Here is a 12,843-nt window from a genome sequence, read left to right on the forward strand (position 1 = left end):
CCTTTTTAGTATACTCACAAAGTTGTGCAACCATTGCCCCTATCTAATTTCAAAACATTTTCATCACCCAAGAAAGAACCCCCATAACTATTAGTCAACATTCCCCCTTCCTGCAGCCTTTGGTAACCACTAACCTGCTTTCTCTTTTTTGCTTATAAGGCCATTCCATATAATATCTAACCTTTTGTATCTATGTTATTTCAATTAACAAGTTTTCAAGTTTCCTGCATGTAGTAGCATGTTTCAGAATTCATTCCTTTTTCTGGCCAAATAACGTTTCATTGTATAGACATACATGTTATCCACTCATAATGTGACAGACTTTTACAATGTTTCTACTTTTTGGCTATTGTGAATAATGCTGCTATGAGCAGCCATATACAAGTCTTTATGTGGACATTTGCTTTGAAGTTTTTGGGTACGTACGTAGAAATAAAATTACTGGCTCATATGGTAATTCTACGTTTAAAATTTTGAGAAACTACCCAGTTTTTTCCACAGGTGCTGTGCCATTTCACATACCAATCAGCAATGTGAGAGGGTCCCAATTTCTCCATATTCTTGCAAATAATTGTCATTGTCTGTTTTATTTTTATTATTATTATAGGCATACTAGTGAGTGGGAAATAGTTATATCATTCTGGTTTTGATTAACATTGCTTAATGGTCAATGATATTAAGTGATCATTCGTGTGCTTATCAACTATTTGTATATCTTCCTGGAACGAACCTCTCCCCACATCCTACGCTCACTTTTTAATGGGATTATTTGCAAATTTTAAACTATTGAATTGTTAAGAGCACTTTATTATTGTTTCTTTTTTTAAATTTCAGGTTAATTTGAGGGAACAAAGAATTAGGTTACAATTCTTTGTTTGCATTTGCTAGGTAAAGTCCCTGTTGTAGCTGTGCCCCACCCCCAGGAGGTGAGCCATACACCCCCACATTGAGCCCATTAAGTGGGAACTCACCAATCCCCCTTCCCCTCCCCTCTCCCCTCTGTAAGAGCACTTTGTATATTTCAGATGAAAGCCACTTACCAAATAATTCAATTTGAAAAATACTCTCTCATTGTGTAAAGTGCCTTCTTACTTTGATAGTGAATGATGCAGTTTCGAGCACAAATTTTTAAATTTTGATGGAAGTTTTTAATTTTTCTTTCATTGATTGTGTTTGGCTGTCATATTTAACAAACCATTGCCTAATCTAAGATCACACAGATTTACTCCTCATTCCTCAGTCTAAAGAGTTTTAGACTTTTTATCCATTTGAGTAAATTATACAGGACAAGATACACACCACAGCTGTTCTCACTGAACTTTATCCACTTTTCTTGAGTAAATGATCCCCAGATTGTTACAAGCCTCTGGTTAATTTCCAAAGTTCTGGAAAAGTTAATTTTGACTGTATGTGTCAGTCTTCTTGTTTTTTCTTCTATTTTTTTTTATTATTTTTATTTTTTTATTAAATCATAGCTGTGTACATTGATATGATCATGGGGCATTATTCACTAGCTTTACAGACCGTTTACCAAGTTTCACATATATCCTTGTAGGATGCACCGCTGGTGTAATTCCACCAATCCCCTTCCCTCTACCTTGTTACTTTTATGGAAAGGAAGATGTTTGGAAGTCCTTATTCTGCCATTCCTAATGACATGAAGCATCAGTTCTTGAAATGGCATGTTCTATTTGTTGTCCAGAGGTTTTTTGATTGAGACAAGTTATTACCAGTGGTATGTATGTAGCATTAACACACCAAGTATTTTTATAGCAAAGATGTATTTTTATTTACTTACTGGTTCTTAAGACGAATATCTATTGAAATCAAAAGCTTCTTAAAAACACAGCTTTTGACAGGTTAATAGAATTCAAATGAATTTAACAACTTTAAGATATGACATGTTGGTCCACACAGGGCTCCTAATGATTAACTGGCTTTGAAATCATTAGGTCATAAAGAGAATGATTATCTGACACACAGCAAGTCTTATTATTCTTATGATTATTATTGTTGATTATATTGAGCTTTTGCTATGTGAAACGTTCAATACTATTTTCTAGGAGAAATACAAAGCAGAATAAGATTATGTTTACAATTTAATACAAGAAAGCCCAGCACATTATTAATCATTATAGTCATTAGTTACCAGTGTTTACACATAAGAGATTTATTACTAAAGGTAAGTGAATAAATTGGGTGCTGTTTTTTACTTCATGACTTTTTAAAATATGACAGATCTTAATGATTAAAAAAGATTTTTTGTATTATAACTTTCATCTTATAATGTAGTGTACATAATTCTTATATTAATAACAAAAAGTAACCTTTCTATTGATGTTTATTTACTGTTTTTTATTTCTTTACTGCTTTTACCATCTCTTTATGAATATAAATAGCCCAAATTCTTTCGAATAATATGTTCATAATTTTATAATGTGGGGTAAGAAAAATGCTCTTTAAACCAAACGTAAGAAAGCTTTTGCTGAGCCCTTTAAAATGCAAACTATCAGACGTCAATTAGTTTGGTGATTCTTCCCCTGCAGCTCTGTGTGTGGGCTGGTAAGGAAGGCCAAGTTCTCATTCCTTTTTCTGTTTCTTGTATATTGGTTTTCATCTCCTGCTATTAGGTCCAGCCAGAACCCTCGCACAGTGGGTGGGCCTGGGGCATTTTCTCCCTGTAGCCTTTTTTTCTTTTTCTTTTTTTTTTAATTAAATCATAGCTGTGTACATTAATGCGATCATGGGGCACCATACACTGGTTTTATAGACCGTTTGACACATTTTCATCACACTGGTTAACATAGCCTTCCTGGCATTTTCTTAGTTATTGCTTTAAGACATTTATATTCTACATTTACTAAGTTTCACATGTACCCTTGTAAGATGCACCGCAGGTGTAATCCCACCAATCACCCTCCCTCCGCCCATCGTCCCCCCTCCCTCCCCTCCCTTTCTCCCTTCCCCCTGTTCTTAGGTTGTAACTGGGTTATAGCCTTCATATGAAAGCCATAAATTAGTTTCATAGTAGGGCTGAGTACATTGGATACCTTTTTTTCCATTCTTGAGATACTTTACTAAGAAGAATATGTTCCAGCTCCAACCATGTAAACGTGAAAGAGGTAAAGTCTCCATCTTTGTTTAAGGCTGCATAATATTCCATGGTGTACATATACCACAATTTATTAATCCATTCGTGGATCGATGGGCACTTGGGCTTTTTCCATGACTTAGCAATTATGAATTGGGCTGCAATAAACATTCTGGTACAAATATCTTTGTTATGATGTGATTTTTGGTCTTCTGGGTATATACCTAGTAGAGGAATAATAAGATTGAATGGAAGATCTATTTTTAGATCTCTAAGTGTTCTCCAAACATCTTTCCAAAAGGAATGTTTAATTTGCATTCCCACCAGCAGTGTAGAAGTGTTCCCTTTTCTCCACATCCACGCCAACATCTCTGGTCTTGGGATTTTGTGATATGGGCTAATCTTACTGGAGTTAGATGATATCTCAGAGTAGTTTTGATTTGCATTTCTCTGATGATTAAGGATGATGAGCATTTTTTCATATGTCTGAAGGCCATGCGCCTGTCTTCTTCAGAGAAGTTTCTCTTCAAGTCCCTTGCCCAGCCTGCGATGGGATCACTTGTTCTTTTCTTGCTTATACGTTTGAGTTCTCTGTGGATTCTGGTTATTAAACCTTTGTTGGAGACATAACCTGCAAATATCTTCTCCCATTCTGAGGGCTGTCTGCTTGCTTTACTTTCTGTGTTCTTGGCTGTGCAGAAGCTTTTTAATTTAATCAGGTCCCAGTAGTGTATTTTTGAAGCTGCTTCGATAGCCCCGGGGGGTGGGAGGGGTCCTCTTCATAAAATACTCGCCCAGACCGATTTCTTCAAGGGTTTTCCCTGCACTCTCTTCTAGTATTTTTTATAGTTTTATGTCTTAAGTTTAAATCTTTAATCCAGTGAGTCTATCTTAGTTAATGGTGAGAGGTGTGGGTCCAGTTTCAGACTTCTACAGGTTGCCAGCCAGTTCGCCCAGCACCATTTGTTAAATAGGGAATCTTTTCCCCACTGAATGTTTTTAATTGGCTTGTCAAAGATCAAGTAATGTTAAGTAGCTGAGTTAATCTCTTGGTTCTCTATTCTGTTCCATACATCTACCTCTCTGTTTTTGTGCCAGTACCATGCTGTTTAGATCACTATCGATTTATAGTATAGTCTGAGGTCTGGTCCTCAGCCTTTTGAATCTCATCTTTCCCCACTGGTGGTTGCATCTTCATTTCCACCCAAGTAAGATCTATGTGCTTTCTTTTTTTTGCAAAAGGAGGATTTGGTCTACAAAAGTTAGAAAGATAAACACTTATATCTACAAAAAAAAAAAAATTACAGTTCAATGAGAGATCAGGTGGGTAGACTGACTTTATTTCTTTCAGGAAATATTTTATTCAGTATTAGATTTGAATGTCTCTTTTGTCTTCTCTTCCAAGGCATAAATCGGCAGCCCTCAAAGGCTTAAGTTTGGTGCTTACATTTGAATGCCGATCCAATTAATTTACTTAGGTATTTTTTTTTTTTGTCCTTAAGATTGAATCAAAAGAAATATTTGATTTTTTTTATGATGCTGAAAATTATCCTTTTTAGTGAGTAAGAAGGTTTTATCAGGAACAGTACCATCTTACAATCACTATATCACCATCATAATAAAACTATTTAAAGAAGGAAAAATAAGTTTTTAATCTTTATTTAGCCAATAAAAATTCCTCACGTTTATCTATGAGATCTAGAAAATAAGAGCACAATGAAGTAGTGTCCCTGATGTTCTACTAAGCACTTTACTTTCCTTTTATATCCCTGTTCTTATGGCATAAACACTAATAAGAGGAGATATATTGAAGGAAAAAGACTTAAACTCAGGGTCTGGAAACTAGAGTTCTGGGCTTGTCTTTCTGATAGAGTCTCATGATGCTAATCTATGCTTAAATCTTCCTTTAAATAAAGATAATGATACTTACTTCTCAAATTTCAGAGACGTATATTAGAAAGTGTGAAAGTTTGGGCAGCGCCTGTGGCTCAGTGAGTAGGGTGCCGGCCCCATATACCGAGGGTGGCGGGTTCAAACCCAGCCCCAGCCAAACTGCAACAAAAAAATAGCCGGGCGTTGTGGCGGGTGCCTATAGTCCCAGCTGCTCGGGAGGCTGAGGCAAGAGAATCGCGTAACCCAAGAGCTGGAGGTTGCTGTGAGCCGTGTGATGCCACGGCACTCTACCCGAGGGCAGTTAAGTGAGACTCTGTCTCCACCAAAAAAAAAAAAAAAAGAAAGTGTTAAAGTTAAGCTGCTGTAAACACGCAATATATTACTAGATGATGTTGGATATGGTAGCCCTTTGTGCTACAAAGGAAAGAAATTCATTAAAAGCTGAGAAGAACTAAGTTTTTAGCACAGCTCACTGGGAGAACAAGTTTTTAGACAGATGAGAGAGTGTGTTATGTTACATGAGCCAAATGCATTCAACTAACTTGTTTAATATACTTCTTTAAATATTTTGGCAGCGAATGTGAAGTGTGGGCATCATTTTCTTTATATTTCCACTTGATAGACTTTGGTACTGGTCATTTCCACTATCATGATTTCCACCACCATCCCAATAATGTAAATGAAGAATATAGAAAAAGACCCATATTCGTATACTGCTGTTTGTGCCAAACAGTGCTAAATATTGGGCATTTTGGCTGCTTCCACATCTTGGCAATCGTGAATTATTCCACGTCATCTGCAATAAACCCAGGAATGGATTAACAAACCGTGGCATAGTTTTCAGCCATGAAATACTATTCAGCCATAAGAGAAGATGGAGACTTTCCATCTTTTGTGCCTTTGTGTTCACCTGGATGGAATTGAAACACATTCTTCTTAGTGAAATATCTCAAGAATGGAAAACAAAAGTATCCAATGTACTCAATACTAATGTGAAACTAATATATAAACAACTACATGCTCACAGGAAAGAAAAAATATGAATATAGTCTAGCAAGGGGAAGGGGTGAAAAGGGAGGGTAGTTAGCAGGATCTCACCTAATGTGCACAATGTGAGGGTGTTCAGCACGCTGTCTGGGTAAAGGGCTCAACTACAACTTGACTTTTACCTTAGAATTGAAAACAATGTAACCTAAACATGAATACCCTCATATTAATTTAAAATTAATTAAAAAACACTGTGAAATATTTACTAAACTACTTTTCATTCCTCCTGGGCATATGGCTAGACCCCAATTCCCAGCTTGCCTTGCCAATAAGAGGTACACATGGTCAATCTGAACTGCAGAACATGTGTAAATGTGATGTAATGCATTTAAGATCTATGGTCTAAAATACTCCTCAGCGTTAACTACTAAACTTTTCCCTTTCTTCCAGTAGAAGGACTCCGTACACCTAGGGAAGGGGAGTGCCTGAGAAGACAGGAGCATTGGTTCACAAATAACTGAATTGTCCCACAAACCATCCTTACTGAAATGTGAGTGAGCAAAATATTTTCATTGTGCTAAGTCACTGAGATTTGGGGATTGTTTGGTGATTGTTACATTTGTTGGCCTACCCTTACCATCCTGCCATTTTAGGAGTTTTCCGTTTACTTCAAAATTCTAACTATATGCATTATGAGAAAAAAGCTATATAGTCAATATGGAGCAAATATTTGTCATGTTTATTTGACAGTCTATGAACTAAACACCTAGTTGATCAAATCTTAAAAAATCAATTTTCTGTTTATTGCATTTGTAAATGTGACCATAGTGCCTTCTCTTTGGGAGTTTAATGTAAAACCTGCAGTTTCCATATTGACATATGAATGAGATGTTAAAGCTGACTGTCTGTATGAGCCTCCAATTTTTGTGAGGAACTATTAAGCCTGGTGGGGAAACATAACCAGACACAAGCCTGGCCGGTGGCTTTATCTCTTCCAAAGATGGGGAATAATTGAAAGACAAGATGAAGAACTGCTAACATACTAGCCACAAAAAATTTTTTTGAATAGGATTTCTACCAACTTGAGCAAATGTTGCCATAGATGAAACAGGACCCTTCTTGTTCACCGCTCAGAAAAATTAGTTCAAGATTGATAAAAGACTTAAACGTAAGGCATAAAAAAATAAGAATACTAGAAGAAAATCTGGGAAAAAACACTCCATGATAACAGCCTAGACAAAAAGACCCAATGGCAATTACAAAAACAAGAAAAATGAATCAATGGGAGTTTATTAAATTAAAAAGCTTCTGCATACCTAAGGTAATAATTGACAGAGCAAATTGACAACCTAGAGAATGGTAGAAGATATTTGCAAAACTGTACATCCAATAAAGAGCTAATATCCAGAATCTACAAAGAACCAAAGCAAATCAGCAAGAAAAAGAAAACATTAAAAAGTGGGCAAAAGAAATCAACAGAAGCTTTTCAAAAGAAGATAGACAAATGGCAAAAAACATGAAAAAATCCTCAACATCATTAATCATCAGAAAAATGCAAATTAAAACCACAGTGAGATATCAACATATCTCTGTTTAGAATGGCTTTTTTTTAAAAGGTCCAAAACACTAGGTGCTGGTGAGGGCGCAGAGAGAACGGAACTCTTATACACTGTTGGTGGCACTGCAAATTAATACAACCTCTATGGAAAATAGTAACAAAGATGTCTCAACGATCTAAAAGTAGACCTACCATTTGATCCAGCAGTCTAGGTAACTACTCAAAGGAAAGGAAGCCATTTTATCAAGAAGAAGCCTGCCCTCAGAGGTTTATTACAGTGCAATTCACAATTCCAAAGATGTGGAATCAACCAAGTGCCCATCAACTTATCAGTGGATCAACATATTGTGGTACATGTTTATCACACTAAGTACTACTCAGCCATAATAAAGGATGAATTAATGCCTTTTGTAACAATGTAGATGGAACTGGAGTACTGGATACTTAAGTGAAGTATCTCAAGATGGAAAAACAAGCATCACACTGTACTCTATTAAATTGGAACTAATCAGTGGGTACACATATGCACTGAGGGGAGTAAATGTCATTGGAAACAAAGCAGGGGGTGTGCAGGGGTGAAAAGCTACCTAATGGGTATAAGGAACGCTATCTGGGTGGTGGGCACACAGCTTGACTCAGCATTACAAAGGTAATACATGGAACAAATTAACACCCCCTCAATATTCTGAAACAAAAATAACAAAGTTAGGAACAGTTCAGGGATTATCTTGCTGGCATACATGTTCACCTGTTTACAGATAAAATGGAACCCTTTCAGGAGGAGGTCAGCAGCTCTGCCGGAGCTGTGTGAAAGCCGGGTCAGAGACGCAATGCTTTTGCTTTTTAATTTCCACATTTCCCAAACCAGTCAGGCTTTGAAATAACACTCCAATTTCTCTTTGGAGAAAATGATAGCCTTCCTTAAGAGTAACAAGATACGGCTCCCTTTTTTTTTTAATTTAGGATTAACATGAGGGGATAAACAATTAGATTATGAGGTTTGTGTTCGTTAGATAAAGTCCGAGTTGCAATTGAGCCCTTCACCCAGGAAGTGTGGCCTACACCCCCACACTGTGCTGTGCCTACTACATGAGACCTCACCGTTTCCCCTCCCCCATCCACTTCCCTCCCTCCTCCCCCTTCATGAATTTAATTGTTTTTCTCTTAAACAGGCATGTAGTTGTTCATCTATTAGTTTCTTTTTTGTTGTTTTGTTTTTTTGTCATCCTTGTTGGAGTGCTGTGGTGTCACAGCTCACAGAAATCTTGAACTCTTGGGCTTAAGCAATTCTCTTGCCTCAGCCTCCCAAGTAGCTGGGACAGCTCCTGCCACAACACTGGGCTATTTTTAAAGATGGAGTTCTCACTCTGACTCAGGCTAGTCTCGAACCTATGAACTCAGGCAATCCACCTGCCTCGGCCTCCCAAATGCTGGGATTTACAGGAGTGAGCCACTGTCCCTGGCCCCATCTACTAGTTTTATATTAGTATTGAGTACGTCGGATGCTTGCTTTTCCAGTCTTGTGATACTTTACTAAGAATGTTCTTCTATTCCGTCCAGGTAAATATAAAAGATGTAAAGTCTCCACCTTTCTTTATGGTTGGATAGTTAACATGGGAATGAATTTTGGCAGTTATCATAGAAGGAAAGTTGCCCACATGTCTTACAAATACACATTTTATATTTCAATAACCACAAACTAGCTCCAAATAACACCAGGCAGATTTCAGGGCAGATTGAGTTGGAGAGTTGGCCACAAAGCCCAAAGGACTTGCAGTGTAGAACATGTTTGTACTGAGTTGAAATTCCGTGCCGCCTTTCTTTCCTGATCACATAAGCACCTTTCTATTCCAAGTTTCACAGCCACTTAGGAGCCTCAGGAGATCCTAGAAAACTGGGTCCTCAATAAGAAATAATTTCAATGGCCAAATCTCTTCCACAGCTAGCATCACCACATCACTGAGGTATGAGAATGTCACACACACACACTTTTTCATTCACTTTCAAAAATCGCTTTGGGAACAGTCATTATACTCCAAGTAAGAAAGTGGGAGTTAAAAGCCAATGGGAATTTTACCTCTGTCTCATAGAATGACTCTTTATTTTTTTTTTTATTAAATCATAACTGTATACATTGATATGATCATGGGGTATTAACCACTGTGATGAAAATGTGTCAAATGGTTTATGAAGCGAGTGTAGAATGACTCTTTAATTTGCAGCTGTAAACATTGTTCCCAATTACACTCACTTCATGGTCAGTTCCCCTAAAACAATGTTTTCCAACCTTTTTTATCTTACCACACACTTGAACCTATAGTTAAACTTCCACAACACATATAAAGTATGTTGATCAAAAAAAAAAAAAAAAAAAGAATAAGGAAAAGAACATACTTATGGTGCTTTGAACTTCTTTCAAAAATAATTAATGATCTTGAAAAGTTTTTGCAGCAACTGGGTGCAATGGCTCACGCCTGTAATCCTAGCACTCTGGGAGGCTGAGGAGGGTGGATGGCTCAGGTTCAGGAGTTCGAGATCAGCCTGAACAAGAGCAGGACCCTGTCTCTAAAAATAGCCCCTGTGGTGGATGCCTGTAGTCCCAGCTGCTAGAGAGGCTGAGACAGGAGGATCACTTGAGCCCAAGAGTTTGAAGTTAATGGGAGCTATGATGCCACAGCACTCTACCCAGCGTGTCAGAATGAGACTCTGTCTCAAAAAAAAAAAAAAAAAAAAGTAGTACCCCTGAGATCTCAGAGCACACCTGTTGAAAATCACTGCTCTAGAAGTTCTGTGACATTCCGTCTAATTCTGCAGTTTTCATTTCCGGGAGCTTGATACCAGACTATACTATCTTCTACTGCTATTGTACATAAATGCTCATAATGGACTATAATGCAATCTGAGGCTTCCACTTTTTAAAACAAAAAACATAGAAGAAGATTTAAAACTTTAAATCTCTGACAGAGTGTTTTGGCAACTTTCAAATCAGGCCGTACTGCCCTCCCCTCGCAGCCTCTGGTAACAACTATTCTACTCTCTACTTTTAGGAGAGATTGGACAGCAAGTTTATAGACAGGAAGATTAGGTTCTGCTGTTCTGCTCCATAGCAGGCTAACTATAGGTAACAGTAATACCATGTGTATTTTAAAACAGCTGGAAGGGAGGATTTCTTTTCTTAGAAGAGAGGATTGAGGCGTTTGAGGCAATGGATATGATAATTACCATGTTTTGATCATTGCACAAAATATACATGTTATCAAACATCATACTGTCCCCATAAATACATGCAATTATTATGTCAATTTAAAACAAAACTTTTAAAAAAGAAAACAAAAGAAAGCAAAAAGATAAGGTTGGGCTAATCGTTGGAAATATTAGCTGAAGTTTTCTTGAAGCTAAAGGCTGACTGGCTCAGGCTGTGGTTTGTGATGAAGCACATCCTCAACCTCCACAGTGAGCCTACACAGAATGGTGACTCCCAAGAAATGTGGAAGGGCCACGCGGTCAAGCTTTCCAACACCAAGTCAAAGCTCGCTCCTGCAGAAAAAACAATAAGCTCTATGTCATCAGCCAAATGCCTTTTTTTATCAAAAAAGTAAAAGAGTTGGGCGGCGCCTGTGGCTCAAAGGAATAGGGAGCCAGCCCTGTACAACAGAGGTGGTGGGTTCAAACCTGGTCCCGGCCAAAAACTACAAACTGAAAAAAAAAAAAAAAGGAAAAGAGCATTAACAGTGTAACTGTAAGAAAGAACTTGGAAAATGTGAATTTCTTAATATTACAGCTGGAAAACTGCTCTACAAATGCAGAGCAAAGTGTATACATAGAAGTGAATATGAGGCCACTATTCAGTATTCCAGTAAATAGGAAAGAAACCCCCATTAACACATACCTCTAAGAACATCAAAATATCAACTGGTAAAGCGAAAGCAGCCACTGGAAGACGGGGCTTCAGGGTGGCCAGGCTTCAGTCCACGTTACGTAATTACGGTGCATATAATGAAGTCTAAGAATACAGTTCGTTTCTCAAGCTGGGAAAAGCCTTGGCGATGCTTGCCTTTAAGGTGATGGCTCTGCAAGCCTTGAAGATACTGAGTTTTATGCTTTCTTCCATGAAATCTGTGATGACTTTGAAGACGCTAAGGTTGATACACTTGATTAAGCCATTGGAAAGGGTCAACTTGAGTGCAGAAGTGAAGGCCCTTGTCTGCAGCTCTAACAGAATGCCATAAACTAATTTATATTCAGCCCATAGTCCTGAGTCCCACAAGGGAGACTATAGCCTTCTCACCGTGTAGAGACCATGTGAGACAGAGAGGAAATTGGGCTTAAATTGTCCTCTCTCGTAGTAGGAGTCCCCTCCCAGGATAACTAATCCACCTTTGGAGAGCAGGTTAATCCCTTCATGAGGGCAGAGTCCCAGGGGCCTCTTAGCACTGTTAACAGTGGCAACTGAATTGGGGGAATGACACGCAGAGCACAGCCACCCTATAGCACAGGGATTTCATCCTACCACTACAGAGAGGTAAATTTTTGCCCCAAAATGATGATCTTTTTCTCTTTGATATTCTGTTACCCAGAACCTTTAGCTTCCTGAAAATGGTATGAAAAACAAACAATGAAGCTTCAGATTAATTTGAAATAAAAGAAAATGAAAGAGCAAGTAAAGTCTTAGCAAGAAAAGGAAAGTTTACATGCACAGCAGGCCAGGCAATGTCCTAGTGACTGCAGGTTCCATGGAAAGCACAATTTTGGGTTTTATATGTGACTTTAAGTAGTATCAGCTGCTTGTTAGACGTCTCTCAGAGTCTTAATTAACTCTGTTTTCAACACAACCCAGCTGCAAGATCTTAAAAACAACCCACCTGCAAGATCTTGGTAACAACCCACCTGCAAGGTCTTAACCAGCCTCACTCCCATAACAGCCCAGGCCAGCCTGGTCCAAACATCTCCCCCATCTGCCCTGCTCATATCCTGCTAACTCCAACGAAAAGATGAAGCTCATTTCAAAGGTAAGCAAAGGTATCTTTCTGAAATCAAATGTGAGCACTTATTTGTGGACACAAGGTCACAAGGTTTCATCCCAGCAGAGCACATGGAAAAGGTTTGAAAGGTGTAAAAATGTGGGAAAAATGAACACTTTATGTAGATGATTTCCAGATTGATGTGAATCCTCTCTGGCTTTCCGCTGTGACCCAATCAAGCCCTCCTGCTATGAATAGTGAGTTGTCTCAGGTTTCCCGAGGTTCTGAGAAAGCAGGAAATAGTACGGCCTTCCTGGGGCAGATATTAAATATAAACTCACAGATGCGGCATT

This window comes from Nycticebus coucang, chromosome 12 (assembly GCF_027406575.1).
Source record: "Nycticebus coucang isolate mNycCou1 chromosome 12, mNycCou1.pri, whole genome shotgun sequence".
NCBI classification, from domain to species: Eukaryota; Metazoa; Chordata; class Mammalia; order Primates; family Lorisidae; genus Nycticebus; species Nycticebus coucang.